Genomic DNA, 13,670 nt, shown 5'->3' on the forward strand with positions numbered 1-13,670 from the left:
TTCTAGAACCAGATACTATTTTCCACATGACCTTTTCTCTCTTTGCTGATTAAGCCAAATGTAGACTTGGTCTTTTCAGAGTTGCCTAGCTCTTAGAACTTTTGTCCAAAATGGTTCAATGTAGACCAAACCAATGTAGCACTGTTTCTTCAATATAAAACCACAAAAGAAAAGTGCCTTGCATCAACAAACAAGTAAATCCTCATAATTCTAAAATAGTATATAAAGCAGTGAAGTTATTAATGTTTTTCTGTAATTTGTTTTTAAACCATAAATTAAATTTGTGATGCTTGAAGAAAGTAAATTATTTGGAATTACATGTTTACTTCTATTTTACATTGTATTACTTCTGTGAGGTTCAACAGACAGCTTTGCTTTGAAGATGTATCCATTGGGGGTAGCAATTTGTGGGTAACTTCAGTGTATTGTAAATTAATGTTTTAACTTGTTCTTAAATTAACTCAAATTTACACCATAATTTGCATTAGCAAAGTCATGTTATAGTCTTTAGTTTTCCATGCTTTTGTCTATATGTATAAAAGTTGTTCTACAAAACAACCAAACAACAACAACAACAACAACAAAAAACCCTAGAATCAACAATCACTTTTCATTAATAGCTTTTAAGACCAATGGACTCAATCCCTCAATAAAAATAGGTAACCTAACTGACTGGATACATAAACAGGACCCATCATTTAGCTGCATTCAGGAAGCACACCTCAGTGACAATGGCAGACATAACCTCAAAGTCAAAGGATGGAAAAAATTTTCCAGGCAAACGGTTCCAAGAAATGAGCTGGAGTAGCAATTCTAGTATCCAATAAACTAGTTTTTCAACCAAAAGTTAAATCTATCAAGAGAAACTCTCGATTATGAAAATCTATACCCCAAATGGAAGGGCACCCACATATGTAAAACAAAACCAAACAAAACAAAAAAAAACCAAAACCAAAACCAAAAAAACTTTACTGAAGCTCAAAGCAGATATTAAACATCACACATAATAATTGGAAACTTTCACATCTCATTCTCATCAATGGACAGATCATGGAAACAGAAACTAAAAATAGAACACAGCGAAACTAGCAGAATTTATAAACCAAAAGGACTTAACAGGTATCTACAAAACATTTCATCCTAACACAAATGAATATATTTTCTCATCACCTCATGATATGTTCTCCAAAATTGACCATATAATTAGACACAAAACAAGCCTCAACAGATACAAGAAGATGGAAATGATCCCATACATTTTATCAGAAACCACAGACTAAGCAGGTCTTAAACAACAACAACAACAACAAAAACAACCAGAAGCACACAAACACATGGAAGGTGAACAACTACTTACTCAATGATAACTTGGTTAGGGAAGAAATAAAGAAACACATTAAAGATATTTTAGAATTAATGAAAACAAAGGCATAACATACAAAAATCTATGGGACACAATGAAAGTAGTTTTAAGAGGAAAATTTGTAGCTCTAAGTGCTTCCATAAAGAAACTGGAGTGAGCATACACTAGCAGCTTAACAGCACGTTTGAAAGCTCTACAACAAAAAGAAGCAAATACATGCAAGACGTGTAAAAGGAAGAAAATAATCAAACTCAGAGCTGAAATCAACCAAGAAGAAAAAAGAAGCAAATACACAGAAGAGGAGTAGACAACAGGAAATAATCAAACTCATGGCTGAGATCAATCAAGTGGAAACAAAGAGGAATATACAAAGAATCAACAAAACTAGGAGCTGTGTCTTTGAGAAAAATCAACAAGATAGATAAACCTTTAGCCATCCTCACCAGAGGGCACAAAGACAGTATCCAAATTAACAAAATCAAAATGAAAAGGGAGGCATAACAAGAGAAACTGAAGAAAGTTGAGAATTTATTATATCCTACTACAAAAGGCTATACTCAACAAAAATGGGAAATCTAGAGGAAATGAATAATTTTCTAGAAAGATACCAAGTAACAAAATTAAATCATGATCAGATAAACCATCTAAACAGTCCCATAACCCCTAAGGAAATAGAAACAGTCATTAAAAGTCTTCCAACCAAAAAATTCCCAGGACCAGATGGTTTTAGTGCAAATTTCTATCAGATCTTCAACGAAGACCTAATATCAATACTTCTCAAAGTACTGCATACAATAGAAACAGTCTAAGAAGCCACAGTTATACTAATAGGTAAACCACACAAAGACCCAACAAAGAAAAACAACTTCAGCCCAATTTCTCTTATGAATATACATGCAAAAATATTCACAAGACCAAGAGCTTCTCCTCCTATTGACGACAATAATGCCATCCTCTCTCCCATATGCGGCTGGAGCCATGGGTCCTTCCTTGTGTACTCTTATTTGGTGGTTTAGTCTCTGGGAGCTCTAGGGAATCTGGTTGGTTGACATTGTTGTTCTTAGACTCCAGGGAGGCAAATAGCACTATTAAAAATGGGTTACAAAGCTAAACAAAGAACTTTAAATGAGGAACATAGAATGGCCAAGAAGCACCTAAAGAATTTTTCAACAACCTCAGTCATCAGAGAAATGCAAACCAAACAACCCTCAGATTCCAAGTCATACCAGTCAGAATGACTAAGGTCAAAAACTCAGGTGACAGCAGATGCTGGCAAGAATGTGGAAAAGAGAAGCACTCCTCCATTGTTGGTGAGATTGCAAGCTGGTGCAACCATTCTGAAAATCAGTTTGGAGGTTCCTCAGAAAATTGGACATAGTACTACCTGAGGACCCAGCTATACTGTTTTAAGTCTATTTCCAAGTCTTTTATTATGTATATATTCTTGCCACTACCCATCCTTACAACTTATATTGTACTCAATAAATGATTGATCCTTAGAAATGCTCACAAAGAACTTTATATAACCATTCTTTCAGCTTTAGCATATTTATATCTATTAAATTTGTATTTATGTACAAATTACTCATGTATATGTGTCTTAGTGCATAAATATATATAAGATTTTGATATAAATATATAAAAACATAAATAGTATGTGTGAAAATGTATAATTTCATGTGTGTGAATAAAGTTGGAAGAAAAGGACAAAGAAAGAAATAAAGGAGAATACAGATGAACAAATAGAAGTGAAAGACATGGAGAGCCTTTGTATCCAGGAAACCCCTCTCAAAGAGACACAGAGGCAGCAATCAATGCAAAAACAAGAGGTTTATTGATCTAACATGTCGGGGTCGTCTTACACCCTGAGGAGAGGTGATCCCAAAAGGCTGTTACAAGCAGTTTTTATACTTTTTAGGGGTACAGGTTATTACATCAGCATGGTTACAGTTTAACCGTAATGGCTAAGTGTATTGGTCTTTGAATCTACTGGCTAGCAAGCATGTGACAGGCATTTGAACTCTATCCGAGACCAGAGGGTCAGGAAACTATCAGTCAGTATATTCTGCGGTTTTTCTGAGAATTATTTACTCAAGGATGTTCCTTCTGCTAAAGCAGTGTGGGCCACTGGGCCATTGTTCCCTTTATCTCTATTTTCTAGGCACAGGCAGGTAGAAGAATGGGAATTTGGAGAATTTAGAGGGTGGGGCTTATCAGCGGTAGAGAATTTTCACTTACAACTTCTTCATTTTTCACCTTTTTTAGGTCACCATTTCAATATTGAAATCAAAGGTCGTCTTGCATCATAGCCTCAAACTGTTGTTTGAGCTCCATTACTTGTACAATGTAAAGCTCCTTGATGAAAGCAACTAAGCGATTCAAAATGCAAGGATCAAAAGTTAGGAGCAAACAGAATGATCAAAGGTTTTCTTAGAGTTGAAACTAAAGTGGTCAGCCATAGAGAAGAGTTAAACCATGACTCAAATCATCCCTGGGTGGCCTCTTTTTCCTTTCTTACAGTAATTAAATTCCACGAGGAGTGGGGCTTCCAATAGGTTTTTCCAGAGGTCTCACAACTCCACGCACTGTGTTAAGGTGAAACATGATTGGACAGTGGAGAGATAGGTGGGGAAAAGGTCGGGAAACAGAAGAGGAACAGAGATTGGAGAAGTAAGATGGAACTGGAGAAAGCAGACTTAGATCCAGGTGGACTTGATCAGCTATAGGTAGATATGAATATCTTAAGGGTTTCTGTAGGTCATTTTATCTCATATAGAAGGACAGTTTGTGTCTTTATCTAGTGGACATAATCTTATTGTATAGAGGGTTTGTGGACTGAGAATTTAATATATAAACCTGCATGAAAAGCAGTTGGGCTATGGAGTGATGTTTGTGATGGGCCGTGAAGGAAAGAAAATGCCGAGGCAGTAATTCCACCTGGGATGGAGGCAGCAGGGCAGGCAGAGTGAACCACCTGGGAAGGAAATTGTGTGGAGAGGGTGGCTTAGACAGAGTGATGAAATCTGTGCATTTGGCTCCAAGCTAGAGTGGCATCTGTGGAGTGAGACTGTGGGGCTGATAAAGTGATAAGCCATCCCCTTTTTTTTTGTTGTTTTTTTTCCCTTACAAATTTATTTTTAAAAAAGAGAGAGATATACATGTACAGATTTTTAAGAGCATTTTAGAATAAAACTATATGAATATATTTTTGTCAATACTTGATTTTTTTTAAAGGGTTGATAGTATGCATTGAAATCTTACTAGTTACCATAAGCATAAAGTACATGCAAAACTAAATGTAACCTGAAAATAGTCAAAGTTTTCTTGGTGTGTATAGATTGAACATAATGATTTTTAAATACCAAAAATTGCCACAAGGCTATCTTCTTAGCTCTTGAGTTATTAATGATTTAAGGTCTAGGTGTACCCCACTCTGAGAGGGTGCTATACACTTGTTGCTTTTTTTTTTTTTTTTTTTTTCTAAGAAGGACTGAGGCTTCCACTTTTTGGTCTTTCTTTCTTTTAAGCTTCATGAGATCTGGGAGTTGCTTTTTAGGTATTAAGCCATCCATTTTTAATAACTACTGCAACAATGCTCCACAAAAGTAGCCATCAGCTCCTCCTCACTTGTGGGACCATGCCCTGCTCTGCCCATTTCAGGGACACACATAGAGTGGAACGAGGTGTAGCTTACTCCTTAGCAGAGGGTTCCGGCTCTCTAGACCTCACCCTTCTAGACCACCCCCGGGACAGGGATTCAGAGAGCATGTGGGTTCACCCTTGCATTATGGTAGGCCTTCTGCTGGTTCCTGAGTGGGAATTATCCCACGTGTCCAACCTGGCAACTAATTTGCACAAATCAGGGGTTAAAGTGGGCTACCAGGTGTAAGGGGGTCAATTCTTTAGACGTGGACCATACCACATCTCCTATCCTTAAAAAGGACTAAAGAAAGGCACACCACCCACTCTGCACCAGTCTCTAAGGTCAATTTCATTAAGGTTTTTTTAGAGTTCTATATATTCTTCCCACCTGTCCTGAACTTTGGGGATGGTAAACAAAATGAAGTTTTCAATTGGTCGCCAAGAAATGAACTAATTTCTTATTTGCCTGAGCAACAAAAGCTGGCCCATTGTATGATTCAATTACTTTAGGGGTGCCAAATGTAGGGAAGATTTCTTCTAGAATCTTCTTAACCACTACCACTGCTGTTTCTCTCTTGGTGGGAAAGGCTTTCATCCACCCAAAAAAGGTATCTACAAAGACTAACAGAAATCTATATCCATATCTTCCTGGCTTAATCTCTGTAAAGTCTACTTCCCAATCGACCCCAGGTCTATCCCCCTCAGCCTTTTTCCTCTTTCTACCTTAGTTCCACGTGCATTCACCTTCTGGCATGGCACACAACTATCTACTACTTGTCCTACTAGATGCCTCAAATCTGGCACAAAAGAATTTGACCACAAGATGGTCCTCACAAGTTTGTCAACCGCTAGATGAGTCAACATTGATGCATTTTCCTCAAGTCCAGTATTGTACACCAGGTTCTGCATGGGGGCAATGTGCTTAACAGGTTATAGGGATTAGTTACCCTTGGGTAGAGATCAGCCACCTATTTGTTTACCTCTTGGAGATCTTGAACTGGCTGGTAGTCATTGGTTTCAGGTTTCTGCACCAGTAGAAGAGGTGTGTTTCAGGCTGATTGACACTGACACAGAATGCCTAGTTGGACTAGCCAGGTGATGTGTGGCTTGATCCTGTCTTGTGCTTCTTTGACATGAGGTAATGACACACTGCTATCAAGCTAGCTTGGGCTTTTAGTTATATATGGCCCGGGGTCTGGTTCTTAGTCTCCCACATTCCTACAGTTTCCACCCAGCCTTGTAGATATACCTGCAACCACAGCAGTCCATCTTATTCAAGGCTGGCTGTTTTGTTCAAAGAATTGATACTCGTCCTCTAACCAAACAGGTAGAACCTGCACAAGCTCCCATTTTGGACCTCTAACTTATGGTCCATCAGGGTGGAAGTGAATCTGTACGCCATCATAGACAAGGGTCAGAGACAGTCTGGCATTAGTTATGAATGATTGGGATACCTGGCCCACTCCAGGGATCCACAGATCTTTGTGTAGTCCATGAATATTTGGTGACGTTAGCCCCTTGAACCCAAAACAAAGACATTAGTCTTTGTCAAAAGGCTCCTTCCCAGTGCCAGACTCTTGGTTCTTGATTTCCTGTCTCTCACCACTATGGCCAGGATCTGATGGCGCCTGCACCATCAGCAGCTACTCCAATTCAGGTGAAGGCCTGAGGATTTGAATGAAAGATATAACTTGGGTCATCTGTGTTACAAGAATGCCATGTTCTCTCAGAACCCAGCTCGAGATATCAGGTACAAATGCAGTATGGGAATTTCCCAGCTGCCTGGTGGAAGAAAGCACCTCCTGGATTGAACCTGTGACCTCTGGCAACATAAGCAGGAACAAAGGTATGAGTCTTAGGCTTGTGAGTAGGCCAATTTAAAACTCAAAGCAGTTTACCATGACAGGGAGACAGAGGAGGAGAAGGAGCAGAGAAAGAAAGAAAACGAAAGGGAGAAAAAAAGGAAAAGTGACAGGAAAGGAATTTAGAGAGGATCCTTGTTGGGAGTGACGCCCACTCCCTGAGGGGTTAGCCAAACTGCCTGCTTGTATGACAAGACTTTGGGAGGGCAACACACCCTGCTTTGCCTTTTAAATCCTCAACAACTTATGCTGTAGTTCATTTAGCCTCTGAAGCTTTTTCCTGATATCTCTACTAGCCTAGTCTATAAAAGCCATGCTAGCTCCTTACACACCAAGAAAACTTTGACTAATTACTGGTTACATCCTGTTTTACATGTACTTTATGCTCATTGTAACTAGTAAGACCTTAATGCACACTATCAAACCTTTGGGGAAAAAAAAAGCCAAGCACTGACAAAAATGTATTCGTATACTTTTATGCAAAAATGCTAAAAATTTGTACATTTATCTTTGTTTTTTAAAATAAAGTTGTTCAAAAAATTATTTTAAAAAAAGCCATACTAGCTTTGTGCTCCTCGCTGCTTTGGTCATAGGGTGCATATTGGCAGGATGTCTTCATGAGCGAGCTGCTCTAGAAGGGCTAAGGGTGACTTGTCTGCTCCCTGTTTAACCTCATGTACCTTTGTCAAATTGGTGTTTCATCCTGCAAACCCCTTGAGACCTGCCAACGGAACCTGGTGGTAGACCTTCAGGTGCTCCCTACCTTCAGGAGAATTGTAGTCCCAGTCTGGTCTTCGGAGACAGAATCCCTCATCTCTGACAGCAGGGTTCTGAGTGGGAGCCTCATTTGCCCTGGGGATGTCCTTTCTGGCTTCTGGAATAATACACTCCCTTTCCACAGTGGTATAGAGAAGCTGCAAAAGCTGTTGACTATCGTCCCAGGTAGGCTGATGGGTAAACAAAACAGAATCCAAAAGGTCAGTGAGCCCCCTAGGATTATCAATAAAGGGGAGATGTTGAGATTCCCAATTATAGAAGTGGGCTATGGCGAAAGGCCAATACTGCAAGAGCTGCCTGCCCTCTCCATTGGGCGGTCTGTAAACCCAATGGGGAAGGGCAATGGCGTTATCTGGAGATGCAGTCCTGTGGTATGGAGTCCTGTAAGGTGAGGAGATGGGTTGAAGGGGAAGGAACAAGGGCTGGACCCATGGAGGAGGGTCTTCCACCAGATTCTCTCAGAATGGGATGTAAGGAATATGATCAGGGTGTCTACCTGCCCCTGGACCAAAAACTTTCCTCCTTACTGACCCAATCAAGGATAGGGAGAAGGTTCAATTTGTGGGCCACCCAATCCCGAATGTAGGCCACTTAGAAGAACAAAGTATAACCCATTTAGACTTTGTAATTTCTACTGAAAGATCATGACTCTTCTTTTTAACATCATTCTAATGATCTAAAGTTAAGCTCAAAGGGGTAGAGGGGCTATGTCCTATGTCCAAAAATAACATCAGTCCAAGTCCACACACACAACAGAAACAAAAACAAAAATCCTGAGCGTCCCTGCCTTGAACGCCACAGGCAGGAGAAAAACTGACTAGGTTGCAGTCTCACGATCCACAGCCACCAAAACTGACTAGGGTACAATCTCACGATACATAGCCACCTAGGTTCTCTGACTAGTTCCACTAGAATTCTCTGGAGAATGTGAGGCATCCCCTAGATTCTTCATGGTCACAAAGTTAAGGCATGTCTGGCCACCACTACTGGCCACAAACATACTGGTCTCTGAATTCACAGCTGTTTGTGAACAAACTGAAAGTGAACAGAACAACACAGACAAACAACATACAGACAAGGTACCTGCTCAACACCTCCAACTGCGAGTCCAGCTCTGAGAGGAAGTGTTTCCTGGACAATGCACCAAATGAAAGATTCAGAGAGCTTTTGTATCCAGGAAACCCCTTTCAAAGAGACATGGATGCAGAAATCGATGCAAAAGCAAGAAGTTTATTGATTCGACATGTTGGGATCATCCTACACCCTGAGGAGAGGTGACCCCGAAAGGCTGTTACAGTTTTTATACTTTTTAGGGGTACAAGTTACATCATCAAGGTTACAGTTTAAACTTATTGGCTAAGCGTATTGGCCTTTGAATTTATTGGCTAGCAAGCATGTGACAGGTATTTGAACTCTTTCTGGGACCAGAGGGTCAGGTAACTATCAGTCAGTGTATTGTGCAGTTTTTCTGAGAATTTACTCAAGGATGTTTCTTTTGCTGAAGCGGGTTGGGCCACTGGGCCGTTGTTCTTTTTATCTCTTTTTGTCAGGCACAGGAAGAGAGATGAATGTGAATTTTGGAGATTTGGAGGGCAGTGGTCTCAGGGATAGAGAATTTTCCCTTGATGCTTCTTCAGAAGCTCTTAAAACAGTAATACAGGGAGAGAGCCTGGAGCACAGGCCCAGTGAGGTCATGCCATGAGTTCTTAAAGCACAGAGAGTGCTGTGCTCTCTGGAAAAAGGTTCTTTCTGGCCCACAGTGAGAGCTGTCCTCTGTCAGCAGGAAATGGGATCTGCCCTGGAAAGATCTTGAAGATCAGCTCCACAGGTGCTTTTACACCTGGAATAGAGGTGAACCTGATGCATAGGCCCAGGGAGGTCACACTAGGAGTTCTCAGAGAGCAGAGAGTGCTGTGCTCTCTGGAAAAGAGTCCTCTTGGGCCCAGAGAAAGAGCCAGATTGCTGCCAGTAGGACCCAGGACCTGTAGGCAGAGGTCTGAGCTTCCAGAACAGCCTCACAAGAGCTTCCACACCTGAGCCCACAAAGACAGAACTGAGTCACTACCATCAGAACTCACTGTTTTCCCATAAAAGGCCGAACACTCAGAAGCATTTTTTTTTTTAACTGAGCCATGGGCCCTCAGATTCACAGGAGAGACAGGCACTGGTCAAAGACAACAAGATCATCTATAATCACAGATAACAAGATGGCAAGAGGAAAGCAGAAAACCTTAAGCAATGGAAACCAAGACAACCTGGCAATGTCAAAACTCAGCTCTTCCACTACAGCAAGTAGTGGATTGCCAAACACACCAGAAAAAGAAGATTTAGACTTCATACTTTATGTTGATGATGGAGATCTTTGAGAAGTGCATGAATAACTCCCTTAAACAATTACAGGAGAAGCAGGAGAAATCACTCAAAGAACTACAGGAAAACAGAACCAGACAGATGATGGAACTGAAAATAAAAATAGAAACAATAAAGAAAACACAAAAAGAGACAACCCTAGAGATTGGAAACTAAAAAAAGTATTCAGGAGTCACAGATGCATGCATCAGCATCAGACTACAAGAGATGGAAGAGAGGATCTCGGGGCAGAAGACAACATAGAAAATACAGACAAAACAGTCAGAGAAGATGCAAAAACCAAAAAGCTCCTAACCCAAAATGTCCAGGAGATCCAGGACACAATGAGAAGACCAAACCTAAGGATAATAGGTGTAGAAGAGGGCAAAGAATATCATCTAAAAGGTACAGTAAATATCTTCAACAAAATTATAGAATATAACTCCCCTACCCTTAAGAACAAGATGACCATGAGCATAAAATAAGTCTACAGAATTCCAAATAGATTGGACCAGAAAAGAAACTCCTCCAGACACATAATAGTCAAAACACCAAGTGTTCAAAACAAAGAAAGAATACTAAAAGCAGTAAAGGACAAAGGTGATGTAACATATAAAGGCAGACTAATCAGAATTACACAAGACTTCTCAATGGAGACTATGAAGAGTAGAAGATCCTGGACAGATATCATACAGATTCTAGAGGACACAAATGCCAGCCCAGGTTACTATACACAGTAAAACTCTCAATTACCATAGATGGAGAGACCAAGATATTCCAGGATAAAACTAAATTTACACAATATCTGACCACAAATCCAGTCCTATAAAAGATAATAAATGGAAAATCTAACACAAGGAGGGAAACTACATCCTAGGAAGATCAAGAAAATAACTAAGCAAGAAAACCAAAAGAAGAAACACACACAAACATAATTCTACCTCTAACAACAAAAATAACAGGAAATAACAATTACTATTTCTTAATATCTGTAAAGATCAATGGACTCAATTCCCCAATAAAGAGACATAGACTATTAGACTGGATATGTAAACAGCATCCAGCATTTTCCTGCATACAGAAAACTCATCCCAGAGACAAAGACAGACACTACATCAGAGCAAAAGGTTGGGAAAAAACTTCCAAGCAAATGGCCCAAGAAACAAGCTGGAGTAGCCATTCTAATACTGAATAAAATAGATTTTCAACCAAAAGTTATCAAAAAAGATAAGGAAGAACACTGTTTACTCATTACAAGAAAAATCTACCAAGATGAATTCTGAATCTTAAACATCTATGCTGCAAAAGAAATGGCACCCACATTCATAAAAGAAACCCCACTAAAGCTCAAAACATACTTTGCACCACACACAATAATAGTGGGAGATTTAAACACCCCACTCTTATCAATGTACAGATCATGAAAACATAATCTGAACAGAGATACAGTGAAACTAGCAGAGGTTATGAACCAATTGGAACTCACAGATATCTACACAACATTTCATCCTAAAACAAAAGAATACATCTTCTCAGTACCTCATGGCACCTTTTCCAAAACTGACCATATGGTCAGTCACAAAACAATCCTCAAAAGATATAAGAAGATTGAAATCCTCCCATGCATCGTATTAGATCAACATGGACTAAGACTGGTCTTTAATAACAACAAAGACAACAAAAAGCCCACATACACACGGAACCTGAAAAATGTTCTACTCAATGATAACATGGTCAAAGAAAAAAAATAAAGAAAGAAATTAAGGACTTTCTAGAATTTAATGAAAATGAAAGCACAACATACCCAAACTTATGGGATGCAATGAAAACAGTACTAAGAGGAAAACTCATAGCTCTGAGTGCCTCCAAAATGTAACTGGAGAGAGCATATACTAGCAGCTTGACAGCACAACTGCAAGCTCTAGAACAAAAAGAAGCAGATACACCCAAGAAGCATAGAAGTTAGGAAATAAACTCAGAGCTGAAATCAACCAAGTAGGAAAAAAAAAAAAAAGAACTATACAAAGAATCAACAAAACCAGGAACTGGTTCTTTGAGAAAATCAACAAGATTGACAAACCCTTAGCCAGACTAACTATAGAGAGCAAAGAGACTAACCAAAATAACAAAATCAGAAATGAAAAGGAAGACAGAACAACAGAAACTGAGCAAATCTGGGAAATCATCAGATCCTACTACAAAAGCCTATACTCAACAAAACTGGAAAATCTAGAGGAAATGGACAGTGTTTTACACAGAAAGCTGTTGTCAAGGTTAAATCAGGATGAGATAAACCATTTAAACAGTCCCATAATCCCCTGAAAGAATAAAAGTAGTCAGCAATGTCTCTTAACCAAAAAAAAGTCCAGGACCAGATGGGTTTATTGTCAAACTCTATCAGATCTTCATAGAAGACCTTATATAAATACTCTCCAAACTATTCCACCAAATAGAGACAAAAGGAAAACTATTCAATTCATTCTTTGAATCCACAATTACACTCATACCTAAACCACACACAAACCTTACAAAGAAAGATAACTTCAGACCAATTTCCCTCATTATCATTGATGCAAAAATACTCAATAAAATTTGCCCTTAATACCAGGTTGTCCCAGAGAAGTCAGAATCTGCACATAGAGGAAAATGACACTGTTTGACCTTATGCCCAAGTTATTTCTGATTGGTAAATAAAGATGCCCACATTAAATACCTGGGAAGACAAGAACTAGGTGAGGTTTCAGGCTCCTGGCCTTGGGGTTGGGAGGAGAAAAGAAGAAGTTAGAGGAGGAAGGAAAAGCCACCATGGGTTAGGTTAGCCATAAAAGTGTGGCCATTAAGGCTGTCCAACTGGACTTAAGAGCAGCCCCGATGAAACATAGTAATAACTTGGTGTTATCGATAGGAAGTCGACTCTAATAGCATAAAGGGTAGGTATCTGCCCAGTCTTTTTACTGTTTAAGACTTATTGTACATACAAATGCTGTATGTGTCTTTTATCTGGGAGCTGAATGATTAAAGACAGCGTAGAAACCCCTGGTTGGGATCAACAGGGCTTCATTGTGGCTGTCCTGGAACTTGTGTAGACCAGGTTGAACATGACTCACAGAAATCTACCTGCCTCTGCATCCCAAATGCTGAGATTAACATTGTGAACCAACACTCATAAATTTAAAGAGTGGTTACCACTTTAATGAAATAATTCCTCTTAATGTCACTGCGACTAAAATAGAATATCTATGTTTCCAGATGTAGTGTAGCAATATACCACTTCTAGAGGGTCATACCTAAAACTCTTAACACAAATCTAATTAAACCTTTAGATTCAGTCCCTTATTTAAAAAATAATATAAGAGATAAAGAAATAACTTAAACATAGCATGAGGTAATCATTGGGCAAATTATAAAACTGGTTATCATGACATAGATTCTTCTGGACTCATCAGGAAGTTAGTGCTAGAGGGGAGAAAAAAAAAAAAAAAAAAAAAAGAACGGAGGTACCAGTACAGATGGAAAGCAATCTAGTCATGACAGGTTGGAAGTTGGCTTAGTTGATGACATGCTTGCTGAGTAAACTAAGAGAACCTAAGTTTAGGTTCCCAATTATAATCACAGAGCTTTGGAGGCAGAGAGAGGTAGATACCTGGTACACATTAGCTAGCCAATGTACCTGAATC

The sequence above is a fragment of the Micromys minutus genome (assembly GCF_963924665.1).
Source record: "Micromys minutus genome assembly, chromosome: X".
Lineage (NCBI taxonomy): Eukaryota > Metazoa > Chordata > Mammalia > Rodentia > Muridae > Micromys > Micromys minutus.